Genomic DNA, 23,190 nt, shown 5'->3' with positions numbered 1-23,190 from the left:
CAGTGGGACGGTTTACTTGATTGAGAAGTGGTTGCAGTAGCAAAGCATAACAATACAGTTTGATTACATTAATAACACATAATGCAACTATTTTACATTCATTTTACATTCACATCATGCATACATCCTAATGTAAGCTGCCTATCACTATTAATGTTCATGGTTACTGATACATTATATCAATGACCAGTGGAAACGGAAAACAGTCAGTGTAAGCCGTCTTCGTGCGTAACATAATTAATGGAACGATTTACACGTTGGAATTTTCAAGCTACGTCAATTTACTCTATTGAACAATGTAAAGGTAAGCTAGATATTTTGTGTATTTCCACTTAAACTCGACCTGTATATACTGTCTCAATATTATCTTTTCTAATTTTGCTAAATTAGATTATAGAGTTTGCTATGTCTAAATCCAGGTTACCTACTCACCTTTATTACGTATACTGCTAATTTTAGGATAATACAAAACCATCTTATTGCTTCTTTACACGCTGCACATATTAAGAGTAATGCAATGCTACCGTGAACAGTTTAATTGCTCGTCTCACATTTAGCTGGTATCTCTCTGCTATAGGAAACTGAATTTGTACTAGAACGATCACTCATCTAATATCAGTCCACTCAGTGCTACCGGGATAACTTTTACATTTAGAGTAATGAAATGATTTCTCAGTCATTTTGGAGCTACTGCAACTAACGCTTCCGATCTCATTTCGACTGCAATACTTAATCTCTGCTATTGCAGAATATTTAGCTGCTTAGCTCACACTTTGCTGTACGTAGCCGTGGCGATTGGCATTTCAACTCTAATTCATATTCACATTTCTAATGCAGTTTGTCTTTTTGCCATGTCATCCTCTGTTAGTTATTATGCTTTCTCATCCTTGTGCTCCAATATTGGGGTATATTCACTACATGATTAAAGACACGTAATGAACTTGATTGATAAAAACCTACACACGTTGTTGCTGTTATTTCGTGTATTTTCACTTAAACCCGTTATAGTTATTTTGCTATATTTATTACTAGTATAAACAGATTACTATCTCTAAATCCTGGTAAACCAGCTCACACTAAACCATCTAATTTCTACCTTACACGCAGCACATATTAACATATTAACATTTAGCCGGTATAGTGAAATAGTAAACGAAATGCGTAGATCACTCATCTAATATCGTCTTTTCAGTGCTGCCGGAACATATTTTAAATTTAGAGTAATGCAACGATTTCTCAGTTTTATGAAGCTACTGCAACTAACGCTTTGAATCTCTTTCCTGATAAATTACGCTCTGCAATATTAAGCCATGTAAATTGTCCTATTGGTCTGCTAACAATGCTATGTATAATAATACAAATCTTTTAAAAGCAATATCGTCTCACTGCAATACTTACACTCTGCATAATATTTATGAATAATGCGAATAATGCTAATAATAAAGTCGTCTAAAACACGGCTATAAGTAGAGAATAAAACTATCTTACATCAAAATAAACCATGTACTGCCAAACCAATAACGGCCAATTACTTAACGTCTATCAGTCAATGACTTAACAAAATAAACTTAGCACTCTTTTGCTCTATTTTGAATAGTTGTAGTTCTCCACATTAACTGTCACATTGATATCACCACTGACAACACACCACTTTTTAACAGCACCAAAATATGAAAAAAGCACTTTATATGTTTCAAAAGTAGTTGCATTAGCAAAAAATAAAGTCCTGTCTTCTTTACACGCTAGCTTTTCTGTATACATTAATCTCTCTGTGTACACCAGCCACTCAATATAGACTAGCCTCTCTGTCTTCTGTATACAGGTGCCCGTAATCTATATACACTAGCCTGCCTTCTTTTTACAATAGTCTCGGTGTCCCAGCCTCTCTGCATACACTAGCCTCACTGAATTCCCCAGACTGTCTTCTGTATACACAAGCCTATCTGTAAAAAAAAATAGCCGGTCTTCTGCATACTCTAGCCTCTCTGTGTAACACAGTCTCTCTCTGGATTCCCTAGCCTACATCTCTGCATACCCAGGACCTTCCTCTGTATAATCTAGCCTATCTGTATACACTAGCCTGTCTTTTGTACAAATTAGCTTCTCTGTAGCCGGTCTTCTGTGTATACACGATCCTCACTGTCTACTCTTGGTTGTCTTTTGTATACACTAGCATCTCTTTAAACATTAGCTCTCTGTATACCCAAGCCTCTCTGTATACACTAGTCCACCGGTATACACTAGCAAGTCTGCATACACTAGCCTCTCTTTGTAACTCAACTTCTCTCTCTGTATACCTTAGCCTCCATCTCTGCATACCCAGGACGTTCTTCTCTATAATCTAGCCTATTTGTATACACTAGCCTGTCTTTTGTACACATTAGCCTCTCTGTATAAACTAGCCGGTCCTCTGTATACACTAGTCCATCTGTATACACTAGCAAGTATGCGTACTCTAGCCTCTCTCTCTGTATAACTTAGCCTCCATCTCTGCATACCCAGGACGTTCTTCTGTATAATCTAGCCTATCTGTATAATCTAGCCTATCTGTATACACTAGCCATCCATCTCTGCATACCCTGGACGTTCTTCTGTATAATTTAGCCTATCTGTATACACTAGCCTGTCTTTTGTACAAATTAGCCTCTCTGTATAAACTAGCCGGTCCTCTGTATACACTAGTCCATCTGTATACACTAGCAAGTCTGTGTAACCAAGCCTCTCTCTCTGCATACCCTAGCCTCCATCTCTTGCATAAACCAGGACCTTCTTCTGTATAATCTAGCCTATCTGTATACACTAGCCTGTCTTTTGTACACATTAGCCTCTCTGTGTAAACTAGCCGGTCTACTGTATACACTAGTCCATCTGTATACACTAGCAAGTCTGCATACTCCTGCCTCTCTGTGTAACCCAGCCTCGCTCTCTCTCTCTGTATACCATAGCCTCCATCTCTGCATACCAAGGACGTTCTTCTGTATAATCTAGCCTATCTGTATAAACTAGCCTGTCTTTTGTACACATTAACCTCTCTGTATAAACTAGCCGGTCCTCTGTATACACTAGTCCGTCGGTATACACTAGCATCTCTTTATACATTAGCTCTCTGTATACCCAAGCCTCTCTGTATACACTAGTCCACCGGTATACACTAGCAAGTCTGCATACACTAGCCTCTCTTTGTAACCCAACTGCTCTCTCTGCATACCCAGGACGTTCTTCTCTATAATCTAGCCTATTTGTATACACTAGCCTGTCTTTTGTACACATTAGCCTCTCTGTATAAACTAGCCGGTCCTCTGTATACACTAGTCCATCTGTATACACTAGCAAGTATGCGTACTCTAGCCTCTCTCTCTGTATACCTTAGCCTCCATCTCTGCATACCCAGGACGTTCTTCTGTATAATCTAGCCTATCTGTATAATCTAGCCTATCTGTATACACTAGCCATCCATCTCTGCATACCCAGGACGTTCTTCTCTTTAATCTAGCCTATTTGTATACACTAGCCTGTCTTTTGTACACATTTGCCTCTCTGTATAAACTAACCGGTCTTCTGTATTACACTAGTCCCCCTGTATACACTAGCAAGTATGCATACTCTAGCCTCTCTCTCTGTATACCCTAGCAAGTCTGCATACTCCTGCCTCTCTGTGTAATCCAGCCTCACTCTCTCTCTGTATACCCTAGCCTCCATCTCTGCATACCCAGGACGTTCTTTTGTATAATCTAGCCTATCTGTATAAACTAGCCTGTCTTTTGTACACATTAGCCTCTCTATATAAACTAACCGGTCCTCTGTATACACTAGTCCGTCTGTATACATTAGCAAGTCTGTGTAACCAAGCCTCTCTCTCTGCATACCCTAGCCTCCATCTCTTGCATAACCAGGACCTTCTTATGTATAATCTAGCCTATCTGTATACACTAGCCTGTCTTTTGTACACATTAGCCTCTCTGTATAAACTAGCCGGTCTACTGTATACACTAGTCCATCTGTATACACTAGCAAGTCTGCATACTCCTGCCTCTCTGTGTAACACAGTCTCTCTCTCTGTATACCCTAGCCTCCATCTCTGCATACCCATGACGTTTTTCTGTATAATCTAGCCTGTGTTTTGTACACTTTAGCCTCTCTGTATAAACTAGCCGGTCTTCTGCATACACGAGTCTCTCTTTATACCCTTGGATGTCTTTTGTATACACTAGCTGCTCTTTATACATTAGCTCTCTGTATACCCAAGCCTCTCTATACACTAGTCCGTCTGTATACACTAGCAAGTCTGCATACACCAGCCTCTCTGTGTAACCCAGCCTCTCTCTCTGCATACCCAAGATGTTCTTCTCTATAATCTAGCCTATTTGTATACACTAGCCTGTCTTTTGCACACATTAGCCTCCCTATATAAACTAGCCGGTCTTCTGTATACACTAGTCCGTCTGTATACACTAGCAAGTATGCATACTCTAGCCTCTCTCTCTGTATACCCTAGCCTCCATCTCTGCATACCCAGGACGTTCTTCTGTATAATCTAGCTTATCTGTATACACTAGTGTATACAGACAGACTAGTGTATACAGAGGACCGACTAATGTGTACAAAAGACAGGCTAATGTATACAGATAGGCTAGATTATACAGAAGAACGTCCTGGGTATGCAGAGCGCTCAGCTTCAAGGTATGGCCAACGTGAGTAATATGAGGGACACTCCTCACCCCCGCCCCCACCTACCAGATCTGAGTTTCATCCCCTTGCCCTCTCTGCCCCGGTCATCTGGTGGCAGTTTTATGCACTCCCTGGCCCCCACCCATTCATAATCCTTACCGACCTTTCTTTCCGCTGCTCACAGGAACACACTGAATGACTTGTCTAATTAACCAACTTGTACAAGACACCGCTATCCTCCTGTCTGACACCGGTCCCCCTTGGAGGCTTTACCCCTCACTGTTTGGGTGGTCCCTGCCTCTCCCTGGATGCTCCACATATACCACAACGACATTGTCAGAGGGGCACCACTTGACAGGACACGGGGCTTTCATTCCGGTGGCATCTCCCATTGGAGGAAGGGATGATGGCCCCAACCCCTTGGCAGCAGGTTCTTTCATGTACAGACCAGGGCGGCTCATCTTCCCTTCTGGAGTCTTGACCTTAGATGGGAGAGTTGCACTTTGGGGGGTCTGAGTGATACCTAATGCGCTGTACTGGAAGGGCTTGACATTCCCGCATATGTGTCCCCTCCCCCTGGATGCGCCCCTTGTCCCCCCCTCTGACTCCCACCTACTCTTTGCTGACATTGCCTTCTGCAGCTTTCGGGGACCCTGGATGACTTATTTATTGAGCCTATTGGTACGAGACACTGCTTCCCTCCAGGGTGACTCTGGACCCCCCTGGAGGATTTACCCCTTACTGTTTGGGCGGTCCCAGCCTCCCTCTGGATGCTCTACACAGCCCCCGATGGCGATGCAGGAGAGACACTAATTGGCGGGCCCCAGGACTGCTGCTCGGGTGAAGTCTCCCGTTGGATGGAGGGATGGTGGCCCCAGCCCCTTGCCTGCTGGATTTTCCATGCACCGACCAGGGCTGCTCCTCTTTCATCTTGATGTGGTGACCATGGAGGGGAGGAGTTGAAATTTATGGGGTCCGGGTGTTTGCTGGTGGGAGTGCGCTAAAGGACTTGACATTTCTGCATGTTTGTCCCCTCTCCCCTGTTTCCCCCCTCCCTTCCCCCCCTTCCCACCCTTCCCTTCCCTCCTTTCCCTCCCCCTTTCCCCCTTCCACTCCCCCTTTCCCCCCTTCCACTCCCCCTTTCCCCCCTTCCCTGCCCCTTTTCCCCCCGGGGCGTGGACGGGGGAGAGGGGGGTAAGGAGAGGACAATCTGCCAAAGGGAGAAATGCATTTGTCCGGGGACTGCATGTACTTTAGGGGTATGGGACGGGGGGTGGTGGATCCCATTCTGTGATGCCTTTTCTGTTGTGACGGGCTCCTTCGTGCATGCCTATGTTTAGGGCGAGCCGAGGAGACCCCTCAGTGCTGACAGTTATATGCTCTACCTCTGTTTTGGTTATACTATTGTTTTTTGTTTCTTTGATGTTACTGATTGTCTTTTATTTGCATACCGGTATCAGACGTGACATTTACCACTGCCGGGACTGGGGGGACTAGGATTCGGGGGCTCCCTCTCCGACCTGTCTACCCAATAACCCAAGTAGGACAGCGCTTTAAACCCAGTGTACATCTGGTAAGCGCTATAGCATAATTGTGCTGTTTTAGTATACCCTTCCTGTACTGTTGAGTGCGGACAACCCTTAATTTCCCTCTCCCCCTGGGGTTGAGGTGCCCGGCCTCTTTTTCCCTTTACCTTTCCTTCCATTTGCCCTTCCTTTCTCCCCCCTTAGTTCCCGCCATGCATTACCTACCCAAAACCTACCTTGGTTCAACTTTCTTTGCTTTTCTCTGATGTCCCCCTCCCCCTCCCCGAGGAGCGATGGCAGACTCAGTCAAGGTCACCTCTCTAAACGTTAAGGGACTGAACTCCCCTGAAAAATGGTGGATCCTCCTGTGAGAACTGAACACATCTTGTACTGATGTGGCCTTTATACAAGAAACACATTTTAAAAATACTAGCCTCCCCTTTCTATGGTCGAGATCCTTCCCTAAGGTCTACCACTCTACTAACCCCTCCTCTCCATTCTGATCTCTAGCAGGCTCCCCTGGGTTCTCCAGGATTCTCTGGTGGACCCTGGGGGCCAATATCTTTTTCTTAGGGGCCACATTGGAGAGCGCCTTTTTACATTTTCCACTGTGTACGCTCCCAATAATCACCAAGACACGTTCCTCAGAACTACCCTGCACAGATTATGTGACTTTCGAGAGGGCCAATTGATATTAGGTGGGGACTTTAATGTCCCCTTTCGCCATCGGTTGACACTTCTGCCTCTTGCTCCTCGCTCCCTACCCCTCACCTAGGTCTCTATTCTGGCACCTTAATGAGAGCCTCCTCCAGATACCGTAAGTTTTAGCAGATGTGACCAGGGAATTGGACCTTTATTTCCAAGAAAACTAAAGCACGACTGTGACCCGGGGATAATTTGGGAGGCTCACAAGTCAGTACTCCACAGGGTACTTATCAGGCACGGGGCGCGCATCAAACGAACACGGAAGGAACAGCTTGCTAATCTGTTTCGTGAACTTGCCTCTGTGTAAGCGAAACATAAACATACCCCCTTACGGACCTTAGAGATTGAATTGGGGACACTCCATACCCATATTGCTGTCCTACTCCATTATAAAGCGAAAGCGGCACTCCAGTTTTGTCGTAAACTGACGTAGGAATCAGAGGACACATGCAGAAAAATCTTAGCCAGGTCGGTAAAGGAGTTGAAATTTGGCTCTTACATACCACAGTTGATAGATGAGAATGGCCAGAGGGCCTCTACCCCAACCCAAATAGTCGAAGTCTTTGAAAAATGTTACTCTGATCTCTACAACCTGCCCGATTCAGGGTCTGGACAGGACAATATAGACAGATATGTAACCGGTTCTGGTCTACCAACCCTCTCATCGGAATCACGGGAGTACTTGGAGGACCCGATCACACTGGAAGAAGTCCAGACGGCCGTGGGACCTCCGAAGGTGGGTAAGGCTCCGGGCCCTGACGGATATACCGCACAATACTTTAAGACCTTCCTCCCTATTCTCGGCCTGCGCTTGGTGAATTTATTTTCCTGAGGATACCCTTAGAGCCCACATCTCGTTGATAACTAAGGAGGGCAAGGACCCAGGCCTATGTGGGAGCTACAGACCCATTTCCCTCCAAAATTCGGTCCTAAAACTATTCTCTAACTCCTCGCCACGTGATTGGCACATTACTTGTAGTCCCTTATACATATTGACCAGTTAGGTTTTATTCCCACCAGGGAAGATAGGGACAACACCACTAAGGTGCTTACCCTGATCCGTAAAGCAAAGTCATCTGGGACCCCTTGTCTTTTCATGAGTACTGATGCCGAGAAGGCTTTTGATCGGGTCAAATGGACATTAATGTTCTCGGTCCTTCGCCATATAGGTCTGAGTGAACGGATGCTGGCATGGATAAGTAAGATATACTCACGTACTTACATTCCACCGGACATCGCGCGTACGTTTATGTTGAACTTCCCCCCACCCCTTGTCACTAAGATCCGCAGTTTGCTTCACGGGTGGCATTCTGGCCTCCATTCCTGGTTCAGCAGATGCAATCTCATTAAAATGAACATACTCCCTAAATTTACTTATCTTTTCCAAGCTCTCCCGATCCAGATTCCAGTCCTGTTTTTTAAGCAAGCTCAATCCTTGCTCACTCAATTTAACTGGGCCCACAAAAATCCCAGACTTAAGCGGTCACAGCTGACATTGTCTAAACAACAGGGAGGGTTTGTTCTCCCTAACTTGCGACGCTACTACCTGGCCTCCCATCTGGGGCATGTATTGGACTGGAATCGAAACAAACTTTCTAAGCTCACTCCCGAATTCCGCTAAGAAGCGCCATGTGGTGCTATAAGTATTCCCCCACAGAATTTATGTCACATCCCACTATAGGGGCTTAGTTGAAAGTCAGTCACCTGATCGCTACCCAAAACACACTCACGTCTTTGACTTCCCCCCTATTCCCTATACGTGGCCATCCAACCTTTGAACTGGGGACCCACTTAGAAATTCCAACCTAGACAATGCGTCTAAATTCGTCATTGATGGAAAATGGCCTTCTTTCTCAACCCTAACAGATCCGACAGGGCTTTTCCAACTGCCTTTTTGGAGAGCGGCGCAACTACATCATTTTCTCCATTCCATCCCCAATCCTCAAACGTTCGCCCGCCCTCAGTCGGAGTTTGAGACTCTATGCAGGAGCGAAGGCCCTTTGGCCCACATTCTCTCTCAAACAGATTACCCACACTTAACCTGTCTGTCCAACTGGGAAAAGGACCTTAATTGCTAATTTTCCCCAGCACAGAGACAACGCATTATCACTTTGGCTCTCAAAATGTCGCTGTGCACGAAGATACAGGAGACGAATTTTAAACTTCTCACCAGGTGGTATTTGACACCATCAAAGCTGCAGAAATGTTTCTCCTCTTCCTCGAACATATGCTGGAGGTGTGGAGAAGAAGAGGGCACGTTGCTGCACATTTTTTGGTCCTGCCTCAGCTTGGTGGACTTCTGGACAGAGATCCGATGCATAACACAAAAATTCACAGACTTCTCCATCCAGGAAGAGGCTGCATTCTTTCTCTTGCACCATTCACAGATTCCCATTAAAGTGGAGGGCCGGTTATAAAAAAAAAAAAAAAAGTCAGCAGCTGCAAACACTGCAGCTGCTGACTTAATAAACACACTCACCTGTTCAGGGCGCCCGCGATGTCGGCCGCCCGAGGCCGACCCGTCCCTCGGCTCTCGGGTCCCGGCGCCGCCATCCCTTGTAAGGGAAACAGGCAGCGGAGCCTTATGGCTTCACTGCCCGTTTCCTACTGCGCATGCGCGAGTCCCGCAGCTACTGCGCATGCGCGAGTCCCGCAGCGCTTTCTGAATGGGACGTGCTGTGTTCTGGAACACACAGTTCCCAGAACACAGCGCGACTCATTACCCAGAAGACGCCGCGACGAAGACAGAAGACAGAAGATCTCCGCGGAGGAGGAAGAGGAAGATTAGGAGAAAGTGCCTAGCAACAGGCATTTCTGGTAAGTAAAAAAAAAAAAATTTTTTCATTTTTTTTAGATTTTTTGTAATTTTTAACATTTTTTTGTTTTTCAGGGTGGCCCTCCCCTTTAAGAAGTACAAAAAAATCTATTTTACGGCATGTGATAAATGCGGCGAAATCCTGCATCCCTCTCTATTGGAAAAAATGTTCCCCCCCTTTCATTACCCACTGGCTTAGGAAAATAGAGGACATTAAAAAAAATGGAGGACTTGATCCTCACATCACAAGGTATACAAGAATTTTTTAAACAAACCTGAGACATCTGGAATACCTTTATATTCTCGCTGGAAGGATGTCGCCTGCTATCGCCTTAGTGCTCTGAGCTTTCCTTGACTGGCCCCTTGGACAGTGGCTGCCATCGTGTCTCGTCCCCTCTTCTCCTTTTCTGATCTTTCAACCCTTCTCTTTTCTGCCTACCTCCCCTATCTCTCACCCCCTCCACCCCCTCTCTCTTTTGGAAAGAGTGGAAAATTGGGAATGACGGCCCCACACCCCCCTCTGGATGGATTATGCCGGAGGGACCTGGGGGTTTGTGTGACCCTGGATCTTGGTACAGTACTTTATCCGTGCCTCGAATCATTGTGATTGATGGAAGGAAGACTCACAGTTGCGAATATACCTGTATCAAGTATTGTTCAGCTGCTTTTTGCTCTGTATTTCTCTGTTGCATTATGTACTCGGGGGACGGTCTTCCCCTATTTGGAGAAAAAATTATATTTGAAAAAAAAAAAGAAGCCTACGACACCTGGTATTCCCAGGCAGTTTCCCATCCAGGCATTAACCAGGCCTGCTGGTCTGCTTAGCCTCCAAGATCAGACGAGATGGAACAGATTCAGGGTGATGTGGCCGTAGCCGATATCTTCAGGCACTCTCAACTCTCTTGACAAACACCAAGATGGTCACCTTGGAAACAAGCGGAAAAAAATAGGTCAATGGCCACAACATAAAAAGATGCCTACGGCATCTGGAAATCCCAGGCGGTCTCCCATCCAGGTACTAAACTGGTCCCAACCCTGCTTAGCCTCTGAGATCAGATGAGATTGGGCTCTTTTAGGGTGGTGTGGCCGTAGGAGATTTCTTCAGGCACTCTCAACCTTGACTAACGCCAATATGGTCACCTTGGGAAACAAACAAAAAAATCAAGTCAACGCCAACAACATGAGAAGAAGTCTACAGCACCTAGTATTCCCAGGTGGTCTCCCATCCAGGTATTAACAAGGCCCGACCCTGTTTAGTCTCTGAGATCAGACGAGATCTGTTGCTTTCAGGGTTATGTGGCCATAGGCGAGCTCTTCAAGCACTCTCAACCCTCTTGACAAACACCAAGATGGTCACCTTGGTAAACAAACAAAAAAAAAAAAACAAGTCAACGCCAACAACATAAAAATAAGCCTTCAGCACCTAGTATTCCCAGGTGGTCTCCAATCCAGGTACTAGCAAGGCCCGACCCTGTTTAGCCTCTGAGATCAGAGGAGATCGGGCGCTTTCAGGCTTATGTGCCCATAGGCAATCTCTTTGGGCACTCTCAACCCTCTTGACAAATGCCAAGATAGTCACCTTGGGAAACAAGCGAAAAAAAAACAGGTCAATGTCAACAACATAAAAAGAAGACTACGGCACCTGGTATTCCAAAGCCATCTCCCATCCAGGGACTAACTAGGCCCAACCCTTCTTAGCCTCAGAGATGCGAAGAGATAGGGCTCTTTCAGGGTGATGCTGCTGTAAGCGAACTCTTTGGGCACTCTCAACCCTCTTGACAAATGCCAAGATGGTCACCTTGGGAAACAAGCGAAAACAAAACAAAACGAATCAAGGCCAACAACATAAAAAGAAGCCTACAATAACTGGTATTCCCAGGTGGTCTCCCATCCAGGTACTAACCAGGCCTGACTCTTCTTAGCCTCCAAGATCAGATGAGATTGGGTGCTTTCAGAGTGCTCGGACTCTTTCCCCATCACTAATGGGACGAGGCAGGGGTGTACTCTGTCTCCCCTAATTTTTATTCTGACACTGGAACCACTTATGTGTCACGTTCGGAATGACCCGAATATTACTGGCATATCCAAACCCTCGGCACACCAAAAAATTGCGGCATGCGCTGACGATCTAATTTTTTTCGTCTCCAATCCACACATTTCACTTTCCAATATACTCGCGGCTCTCCGGCGATACGGCAGCCTATCAAACTATAAAATCAATTGCACCGTCGGCTGTATTGATTATATCGGTCCCGGATGGTGAGGCCAGGAGGCTACGCTCCGCTTTTCCATTCTACTGAGCTGAAAAATCTATACGTTACCTGGGCGTTGACATCGCAGCGGATTTGGCGCAATTGTACCCGCTTAATTTTGTCCCTCTCCTGAATAGACTGAAATCTGATTTGGGAAACTGGCATGCTTTAACACTGACCCGGTTCGGGCGCTGTAATGCATTCAAAATGACGGCCCTCCCGCGGATCTTATACTTGTTCCAGACATTACCGATCCGGTTACCCCCAATTTTTTTCAGACAACTGCAGCTGCTGCTCCGGGACTTTATTTGGGCACGCAAACCGCCCAGAGCCCGTTTGCAATTGCTTGCCAGACCAAAGGACAGGGGGGGTCTGGGTCTCCCAGATCTGAGACAATACAACAGAGCGACTCTGCTAGCGAGAGTCGTTGATTGGCATTGTAATGGCCCACACAAGCAGTGGGTGGAGATGGAGATTGAGGATGGATCCATTCCCCTATTGAGCTCCCCGTGGCTCCTGTCCTCCCTACCAAAAGACCTCAGAGATCACCCCGTAGTGGGAGCTACGTTGGCTGTTGTGCGGAGGTTGTTCCGCTGCACACACATTGCTCCCCTACCGTCACCAATGACTCCGGTTATAGGTAATCCAGACTTCCCACCGGGATTTACCAACAATAAACTGCGACAGTTGACAGTGGTGGGGAAACAGCGTCTGGGAGAGGTGTGGCCCTCGGGAGGGCTCCCGACCACGCAAACTGTCGCCGAGCTTTCTGACCCTCCGCTTGAATTGTTTAATGCTTATCAACTTCGTCACTTTCTTCTGGCCATACAAAGGGCCCCCTACACTCCTAGAGACCTGACGCCCTATGAGTCATCTGTCACAAAAAGGAACCTGTGCGACACACCCTCTCCCTCCTGTACAACATATTAAGTAGTCAGGAGGAAGAGTCGACCCCACCATTTATCCACAAATGGGAGATTGCATTTGGCAACACATTTACCCCACAACAGATAGGGAAGATCCTGACATTAGTACATAAAGCTTCCATCGCAAACCAATATCAAGAATCAGGATACAAGATAGTCTCACGCTGGTATAGAGTCCCATACCTTCTGAATAAAATGAATAGATCGATCCCAGATGTTTGTTGGAGGTGCAATTCAGATACGGGGACCATGGGACACATTTTCTGGGCATGCCCGGCCTTGAGGAACTTTTGGGTGGAGGTGACCGGGACGATAAAAACTCTCAGAAATGTAGATATCGCAGACAACCCAGCAGCGTGCCTTCTACACTTGACCGAACAGCCTGTTCGAAAATACAAAAAAACCCTCACGATGCAACTCCTGAACGCCGCCCGGGTCTGCATTCCCACACTGTGGAGGCAGCCTCAGCCCCCATCCAAGGTGCTGTGGTATTCCAAAGTCAATCATATTCTCCGGATGGAAGAATTGACCGCCACCCTTCACAACACTGAAGAGGCATTTAGTGTTACATGGAGGCCCTGGAGGTATTTTACTGGTACTTGAGACTACATTCGGGAGGTGAGCAGCACCCCTGTCCCAGAAAACGACTGAACATTTAACGTTTACCTACGTAGGCCATGTCTGCCCTGGGTGGCATTCCCCCCCCCTCCCTTTTTGTCTTTATTTTTCTATTTTTCCCCGCCGCCATCCCCCCCCTCCTCTCTCTCCGTCTTTGCACTCTCTTCTTCCCCCGTCCTCCCTTTTGACTATGCCTTGTCTCCTTACTAGCCTTTGGGACCCAGAAGAACCCCAGGGTTCTGGACACGACCGGCTCATATTTTACTCTGGTTCACGTAGGTCATGATAAGCTGGCTCGCTGTGGTCCCAGTTGTTCTCCATGATTAAATTTGTCCGAACGGAGCTGCATTAGTTATACTGTACTACATGTCGGAGGTGGGGTTTCTCTCTTTTCTGCATGAAACTCTAGGACTCCCCTCTGAGAACCCAGAGTTATTTGGCTGCCTATTTTTTGTTACCATGTAATTGTGACCCTGGGTCATGCTGTATGGTTGACTGTTACATTTGTGTTGTTCTACTTATACTTAGTAAAAGAATAAAACAAAAAATAAAAAATAAGTCAATGCCAACAACTTAAAAAAAAAGCCTATGGCATCGAGAAATCCCAGGCGGTCTCCCATCCACGTACTAACCAGGTCCCAAACCTGCTTAGCCTCTGAGATCAAATGAGATTTGGCTCTTTCAGGGTGATGCAGCCATAGTAGATTTTTTCAGGCACGCTCAACTTTCTTGACAAACGCCAAGATGGTCACCTTGGGAAACAAACAAAAAAAACAAGTCAATGCCAACAACATAAAAAGAAGCCTACCGCACCTAGTATTTCCACGCGGTCTCCCATCCAGGTACTAACAAGGCGTGTCCCTTTCTAGCCTCTGAGATCAGCGGAGATTGGGCGCTTTCAGGGTGATGTGTCCATAGGCAATCTCTTTGGGCACTCTCATCCCTCTTGAAAAATGCCAAAACCCTGGGAAACAAGCGAAAAAAAACAGGTCAACGCCAACAACATAAAAAGAAGAATACGGCACCTGGTATTCCAAGGCCGTCTCCCATTCAAGTACTAACTAGGCCCAACCCTTCTTAGCCTCTGAGATCAGAAGAGATAGGGTGCTTTCAGGGTGATGTGGCTGTAAGCGATCTCTTTAGGCACTCTCAACCCTCTTGACAAATGCCAAGATGGTCACCTTGGGAAACAAGCAAAAAAAAGAAAACGAATCAACGCCAACAACATAAAAAGAAGCCTACAATAACTGGTAATCCCAGGTGGTCTCCCATCCAGGTACTAACCAGGCCCGACTCTTCTTAGCCTCCAAGATCAGACGAGATTGGGTGCTTTCAGAGTGATGTGGCCATAGGCAATCTCTTCAGGCACTCTCAGCCCTCTTGACAAACACCAAGATGGTCACTTTGGGAAATAAGCGAAAAAAAAAACAGGTCAACGCCAACAACATAAAAAGAAGTCTACGACACCTGGTATTCCCAGGCGGTCTCCCATCCAGGTACTAACAAGGCCCGACTCTATTAGCCTCCAACATCAAACGAGATCGGGTGCTTTCAGGGTGATGTGCCCGCAGGCAATCTCTTCAGGCACTTTCAACCCTCTTGACAAACGCCAAGATGGTCACCTTGGGAAACAAGCAAAAAAATATAAATAAGTCGGAAGCTAGAGACAATACGGCCCGAGTCCTCAATTTAATCCATGCGGCGCATGTACAGGGAAGGCCCTTGCTTATGTTGTCAACGGACGCGGAGAAGGCCTTTGACAGGGTGGCCTGGCACTTTATGCAGGCCACCCTGGAACATATAGGTCTTAGCCCCAACATGATGAGCTGGGTAATGTCGCTTTACTCCACGCCGTCGGCAGCGGTACGGGTGACCGAGGGGTGCTCGGACTCTTTCCCCATCACTAATGGGACAAGGCAGGGGTGCCCTCTGTCTCCCCTAATTTTAATTCTGACACTGGAACCACTTATGTGTCACGTTCGGAATGACCCGAATATTACTGGCATATCCAAACCCTCGGCACACCACAAAATTGCGGCGTACGCTGACGATCTAATTTTTTCCGTCTCCAATCCACACATTTTGCTTCCCAAAATACTTGCGTCTCTACAGCGACACAGCAGCCTATCAAACTATAAAAACAATTGCGCCAAGTCGGCTGTATTGAATATATTGGTCCCGGATGGTGAGGCCAAGAGGCTCCGGTCCGCTTTTCCATTCTACTGGGCTGAAAAATCTATACGTTAACTGGGCGTTGACATCGCAGCGGATTTAGCGCAATTGTACCTGCTTAATTTTGTCCCTCTCCTGGATAGACTGAAATCTGATTTGGGAAACTGGCATGCTTTAACACTGACCTGGTTCGGGCGCTGTAATGCATTCAAAATGATGGCCCTCCCTCGGATCTTATACATGTTCCAGACATTACCGATCCGGTTACCCCCAATTTTTTTCAAACAACTGCAGGTGCTGCTCCGGGACTTTATTTGGGCGCGCAAACCGCCCAGAGCCCGTTTGCAATTGCTTGCCAGACCAAAGGACAAGGGGGGTCTGGGTCTCCCAGATCTCAGACAATACTACAGAGTGACTCTGCTAGCGAGAGTCGTTGATTGGCATTGTAATGGCCCACACAAGCAGTGGGTGGAGATGGAGATTGAGGATGGTTCCATTCTCCTATTGACCTCCCCGTGGCTCCTGTCCTCCCTACCAAAAGACCTCAGAGGTCACCCCGTAGTGGGAGCTACGTTGGCTGTTGTGCGGAGGTTGTTCCGCTGCACACACATTGCTCCCCTGCCATCACCAATGACTCCGGTTATAGGTAATCCAGACTTCCCACCGGGATTTACCAACAAGAAACTGCGACAGTTGACAGTGGTGGGGAAACAGCGTCTGGGAGAGGTGTGGCCCACGGGAGGGCTCCCGACCACGCAAACTGTCGCCGAGCTTTCTGACCCTCCGCTTGACTTGTTTAGTCCTTATCAACTTCGTCACTTTCTTCTGGCCATACAAAGGGCCCCCTACACTCCTAGAGACCTGACACCCTATAAATCCATCTGTCACAAAAGGGAACCTGTGCGACACACCCTCTCCCTCCTGTACAACCTATTGAGTAGTCAGGAGGAGGAGTCGACCCCACCATTTATCCACAAATGGGAGAGGGACTTAGGCATCACATTTACCCCACAACAGATAGGGAAGATCCTGACCTTAGTACATAAAGCTTCCATCGCAAACCAATATCAAGATACAAGATGGTCTCACGCTGGTATAGAGTCCCATACCTTCTGAATAAAATGGATAGATCGATCCCGGATGTTTGTTGGAGGTGAAATTCAGATATGGGGACCATGGGACACCTTTTCTGGGCATGCCCGACCTTGAGGAACTTTTGGGTTCCCAGTAGCGTGCCTTCTACACTTGACCGAACAGCCTGTTCGAAAATACAAAAAAAACCTCACGATGCAACTCCTGAATGCCGCCCGGGCCTGCATTCCCGCACTGTGGAGGCAGCCTCAGCCCCCATCCAAGGTGCTGTGGTATTCCAAAGTCAATCATATTCTCCGGATGGAAGAATTGACCGCCACCCTTCACAACACTGAAGAGGCATTTAGTGTTACATGGAGGCCCTGGAGGTATTTTACTGGTACTCGAGACTACATTCGGGAGGTGAGCAGTGCCCCCGTCCCAGAAAACGACTGAACATCTAACGTTTACCTACGTAGGCCATGTCTGCCCTGGGTGGCATTCCCCCCTCCCTTTTTGTCTTTATTTTTCTTTTTTTCCCCGCCGCCATCCCCCCACCTCCTCTCTCTCCGTCTTTGCACTCTCTTCTTCCCCCGTCCTCCCTTTAACTATGCCTTGTCTCCTTACTAGCCTTCAGGACCCAGAAGAACCCCAGGGTTCTGGACATGACCGGCTCATATTTTACTCTGGTTCACGTAGGTCATGATAAGCTGGCTCGCTGTGGTCCCAGTTGTTCTCCATGATTACATTTGTCCGAACGGAGCTGCACTAGTTATACTGTACTACATGTCGGAGGTGGGGTTTCTCTATTTTCTGCATGAAACTTTAGGACTCCCCTCTGAGAACCCAGAGTTATTTGGCTGCCTATTTTTTGTTAGCATGTAATTGTGACCCTGGGTCATGCTGTATGGTTGACTGTTATATTTATGTTGTTCTACTTAATAAAAGAATAATAAAAAAAAAAAAAAAAAGTCAATGCCAACAGCTTAAAACTAAAGCCTATGGCATTGAGAAATCCCAGGCGGTCTCCCATACAGGTACTAACCATGTCCCAACCCTGCTTAGCCTCTGAGATCAAATGCACGCTCAACCCTCTTGACAAACGCCAAGATGGTCACCTTGGGAAACAAACAAAAAAAACAAGTCAACGCCAACAACATAAAAAGAAGCCTGCGGCATCTGGAAAACCCAGGCGGTCTCCCATCCAGGTACAAACCAGGCCCAACCCTGCTTAGCCTCTGAGACCAAACGAGACTGGGCGCTTTCAGGGTGTTGTGCCCGTAGGCAATTTCTTTGTGCACTCTCAACCCTCTTGACAAATGCCAAGATGGTCACCTTGGGAAACAAGGGAAAAAAAACAGGTCAAAGCCAACAACAAAAAAAGAAGCCTATGGCACCTGGTATTTCCAGGCGGTCTCCCATCCAGGTACTAACCAGGCCCGACACTGTTTAGCCTCTGAGATCAGATGAGATTGGGCGCTTTCAGGGTGATGGGGCCGTAGGTGATCTCTTTGGGCACTCTCAACCCTCTTGTTAAGCGCCAAGATGGTCACCTTGGGAAACAAGCGAAAATAAACAGGTAAACGCCAACAACATAAAAAGAAGCCTACGGCACCTGGTATTCACAGATGGTCTCCCATACAGGTATTAACCAGGCCGTACACTGCTAGGCCTCCGAGATCAATGAGATTGTGCGCTTTCAGGGTGATGTGGCCATATGTGTTCTATTTAGACACTCTCAACCCTCTTGACAAATACCAAGATGGTTATCTTGGGAAACAAGTGAAAAAAAAAAGGTCAACGCCAACAACATAGACCCTGCCGGTCTCCCATCTGACCCAGACCCTGCTTAGCCTCTGAGATTGGTCGCTTTCAGGGTGATGTGACCTCAGGCGAACGCTTTGGGACATACTCAAAACTCTTGACTGATGCTAAAATGGTCACCTTGGGAAACAAGCGAAAGAAAAACAGGTCAAAGCCATTAATATAAAAAGATTCCTACGGCACCTTTAATTAGGTACTATCCAGGCCGGACCCTGCTTAGCCTCTGAGATCAGATGAGATCGGGCGCTTTCAGGGGGATGTGGCCGTAGGAGATTTCTTTGGGCTCTCTCAGCCCTCTTGACAAATGCCAAGATGATCACCTTGGGAAACAAGCGGAAAAAATAAACCATGTCAACGCCAACAACATAAAAAGAATCCTACGGCACCTGGTATTCCCAGTTGGTCTCCCATCCAGTTACTAATCAGGCCCGACAATGCTTAGCCTCTGAGATCAGACAAGATCAGGCACTTTCAACGTGATGGGGCCATAGGCGATCTCTTCGGGCACTCTCAACCATCTTGACAAACGCCAACATGGTCATCTTGGGAAACAAGCGAAAAAAACCAAGTCATTGCCAACATTGGAGGCTAAGCAGGGTTGAGCAATCAGTTTCCTTGCCTGAAATAGGCATCTCAGAACTGCCATCTGGCTACTTCCCGGGTTTCCAACTCCTTCAACTAATCCCAGGAGACAATACTTCGCCTCCATCCTGGTGGAGGTTCCAACCACCCGATCAATGGTTCCTGTCACCTCTGTCCAGTAGCGGATCAACTTCGGGCATCTCCAAAACATGTGCATCATGTCTCCCCCCATGTTCCCGCACCGGGGGCAACTTGCGTCCGGCCGTTCGGCCAAACTGAAAAAGTTTACGAGGAGCATAATAGGTTCTGTATAATAAGAACAGATGTGACATCCTCTGTGAAGAGAGCCACAATTCACCACAGGCAGGATTCCTGTGGCCAATTATAGCTCAGGGGGGTTTAGTACACACCCCACACTATATAAGGCCGCCAGCGCGGCGGCCTTGTATAGTGTGTTGCGGTGGTCAGGGAAAGAGGACTATAGGCAGGGACAGTGTCTTTACTGCTTGGGAACCTAGCACTGTTATAGTGGGTGTTATGTGCCTCCTGCACAGTACACACCTGAAGCTACCCTTTATTACTGGTGTTCAATTTCTGCAATACATGCATCTGCAGTGCAGAAGTTAGAGTCGGTGTTGTGTGCCTCCTGCACAGTATACACCTTATTGCTGGTGTTCTGTTTCTGTAATACAGGAACCTAGTACTGTTACAGTGCTAGGGTGTACAGAGAAGCTTGTATATATAGAAGACTACAGCATACAGAAGAAAGGCTAGTGAATACAGAATACAGGTTTCGTGTATGTAGATAGGCTTGAGTATACAGAGATGCTAGAGTAAACAGTGAGGCTGGGGTACACAGAGAGGCTAGTTTAAAGACAAATACAAAGATGTTAGTGTATATAGAGAGGTTAGTGTATAGAGAGAGTCGAGTGTATACAGAAAGGACAGTGCATATAGAGAAGCTAGTGTATACAGAAAGGGTATACATGAAAGCTGACATTCTATACAGAAGACTGGGTAGTGTATACAGAGAGTCTAGTGGGTACAGAAGACAGGCTGGTGTATTCTAGCTAGTTTTTACAGTCTAGTGTATACAGAAGACAGGCTGTGGTATACAGAGAGTTTAGTGTATTCAGAGAGTCTAGTGTATACAGTCGGCGAGTGTATACATAAGACTGGCTAGTTTACACAGTGTTTACAGAGATGCAAGGGTGTACAGAGAAGCTGGTATATATAGAAGACTACAGCATACAGAAGAAAGGCTAGTTAATACACAATACAGAAGACTCGTGTATGTAGATAGGCTTGAGTATACAGAGATGCTAGAGTAAACAGTGAGGTTGGGGTACACAGAGAGGCTAATTTAAAGAGAGGCTAGTATATACAAAGATGTTAGTGTATATAGAGAGGTTAATGTATAGAGAGGGTCGAGAGTATACAGAAAGGACAGTGCATATAGAGAAACTAGTGTATACAGAAGACAGGCTTGGGTATACATCAAAGCTGACAGTGTATACTGAAGACTGAGTAGTGCATACAGAGAGTCTATTGGGTAAAGAAGACAGGCTGGTGTATTCTAGCTAGTTTTTACAGTCTAATGTATACAGAAGACAGGCTGTGGTATACTGAGGGTTTAGTGTATTCAGAGAGTCTAGTGTACAGAGATGCAAGGGTGTACAGAGAAGCGAGAAGCTAGTATATATAAGGCTAGTGAATACAGGCTAGTGAATACAGAATACAGACTCGTGTAAGCAGATAGGCTTGAGTGTACAGAGATGCTAGAGTAAACAATGAGGCTGGGGTACACAGAGAGGCTAATTTAAAGAGAGGCTAGTATATACAAAGATGTTAGTGTATATAGAGAGGTTAGTGTATAGAGAGAGTCGAGTGTATACAGATAGGACCGTGCATCTAGAGAGACTAGTGTATACAGAAGACAGGCTTGGGTATACATCCAAGCTGACAGTGTATACAGAAGACTGGGTAGTGTATACAGAGATTCTAGTGGGTACAGAAGACAGGCTGGTGTATTCTAGCTAGTGTTTACAGTCTAGTGTATACAGAAGACAGGCTGTGGTATACAGAGGGTTTAGTGTATTACAGAGATGCAAGGGTGTACAGAGAAGCTAGTATATATAGAAGACTACAGCATACAGAAGAAAGGCTAGTGAATACAGAATAAAGGCTGGCTTCTACGGAGAGGCTACCACTACGGAGATGCAGAACACTATCTAGGGTATATAGAGAGGCTAGATTATACAGAGAGGCTAGTGCATAGAGTGAAGCTATTGTATATAGAAGCCTGGTTAGTGTATACAGAGAAGCTAGTGTGTACAGAAGAAAGGCTAGACAGGCTATAAAGAGAGACACGTTTTTACAGAAGACAGTTTGGGGTATACAGAGATGCTAGTTTATACAGAGAGACTAATGTATACAGAAGACAGGCTAGGGCATACAGAAGACAGAAGACGGGCTAGTGTATTCAGAACATAGGCTAGTGTATATCGAAGACAGGCTATTGTATGCAGAAGACCGGCTAGTGTAAACATACTGGTGTATATAGAGAGGCTAGTGAATTTAGAGGGTAGGCTAAGTGATAACAGAAGACAATCTGGGCTATACAGAGACATCTCATTATTTCATCTAGCTCACATCTCTAATGGAGTTTGTCTCATTGCCAGGTTATGCCTTTTCATTCTTATGCTAAATATAGATCACTACACGATTTTAATCATCCACATCAAGCATGCAATAAAACTATCATACATCAAAATAAACCATGTACTCTTTTGCTCTATTTTGCATATTTGTACCGGGACTGTGAGTATGTGACATAGAGTAAGAATATAAAAGAATATAAAAGAGCCGAGCGCAGCGAGGCCAAGCCCGAAGCTCGCCTGCGAGGGGCCCTCTAATATTCACAACCCTATGTCCACTTGGATGGTGGGGCTACCACCTCCACTCACCGCGCATGAAAATCTCCGAAGCTTCGTCTGCTCCGTACTGCGCATGCGCAGTACGGCGCAGACACTATATCATGGCCGGACAGTATATGGCAGAACACCGGCACCAGTCAACCACCGGTGTCATGTGCGTCGCTGTGTAATATAGAGCAGGGTCCGGGAAGCCAATACCTCCCCGCAATTTCGGTCGCAATAGCATTGCCCTACCAATACGCATATGTTTTCCGCGCCAGAGGAACTTGATAAAGATTGAGCGAACCGCATGAAAGAAAGTCTGGGGTATTTTGATAGGTAAGGCTTGTAGTAGATACAGAAGTCGTGGCATTGCGTTCATCTTCAACACATTACAGCGTCCGAACCATGACAGAGCTAGTGGGTCCCATCTTTTAGGGTCCGCTGTAAGCCCATAGGCTTCTTTTTATGTTGTTGGCTTTGACCTGTTTTTTTTGCTTGTTTCTCAAGGCCACCATCTTGGCGTTTGTCAAGAGGGTTGGGCGTGTCTTGAAGAGAAAGCTTACGGCCACATCAACCTGAAAGCACCCGATCTCGTCTGATTTCAGAGGCTAAGCAGCGTCAGGCCTGGTTAGTACCTGGATGGGAGACTGCCTGGGAAGACCAGGTGCCATAGAAGGATCTGGTCTGGTTAGTGTCTTAATTGGGAGATCGCCTGGGAATACTGGATGCCGTAGGCTTCTTTTATGTTGTTGGCTTTGACCTGTTTTTTTTAGCTTGTTTCCCAAGGTGACCATCTTGGCCTTTGTCAAGAGGCTTCAGAGTGCCCAAAGAGAGTGCCTACGGCCAAATCACCCTGAAAGATCCCAATCTCATCTGATCTTGAAGGCTAAGCAGCGATGGGCCTGGTTAGTTCCTGGATGGGAGACAGCTTGGGAATACCAGGTGCCGTAGGCTTCTCATTATGTTGTCGGCGTTGACCTGTTTTATTTTCCCTTGTTTCCCAAGGTGACCATCTTGGCATGTGTCAAGAGGGTTGAGAGTGCACAAAGAAATTGCCTACAAGCACAACACCCTGAAAGCGCCCAATCTCGCTTGGTCTCAGAGGCTAAGCAG

At 46.5% G+C, this 23,190-nt stretch overlaps 6 pseudogenes; 1 reads left to right on the top strand and 5 right to left on the bottom strand.

Moving 5' to 3' along the window:
- Positions 1–10,688: 10,688 nt before the first annotated feature.
- Positions 10,689–10,808, bottom strand: LOC143958811 (5S ribosomal RNA; annotated as a pseudogene).
- Positions 10,809–10,903: 95 nt separating this feature from the next.
- LOC143958771 (5S ribosomal RNA) lies at positions 10,904–11,022 on the bottom strand (annotated as a pseudogene).
- A 3,723-nt stretch (positions 11,023–14,745) lies between these two features.
- On the bottom strand, positions 14,746–14,864 carry LOC143958404 (5S ribosomal RNA; annotated as a pseudogene).
- Positions 14,865–18,138: 3,274 nt separating this feature from the next.
- On the bottom strand, positions 18,139–18,257 carry LOC143958572 (5S ribosomal RNA; annotated as a pseudogene).
- A 694-nt stretch (positions 18,258–18,951) lies between these two features.
- Positions 18,952–19,070, bottom strand: LOC143958557 (5S ribosomal RNA; annotated as a pseudogene).
- Positions 19,071–22,912: 3,842 nt separating this feature from the next.
- On the top strand, positions 22,913–23,031 carry LOC143958460 (5S ribosomal RNA; annotated as a pseudogene).
- Positions 23,032–23,190: the final 159 nt, after the last annotated feature.

This window comes from Lithobates pipiens, unplaced genomic scaffold, assembly GCF_037356315.1.
Source record: "Lithobates pipiens isolate NorthernLeopardFrog02 unplaced genomic scaffold, aLitPip1_a1.2 Scaffold_61, whole genome shotgun sequence".
Lineage (NCBI taxonomy): Eukaryota > Metazoa > Chordata > Amphibia > Anura > Ranidae > Lithobates > Lithobates pipiens.
Note: the sequence above shows the minus strand (reverse complement) of the source record. Positions and strands in the feature narration are given on the sequence as shown.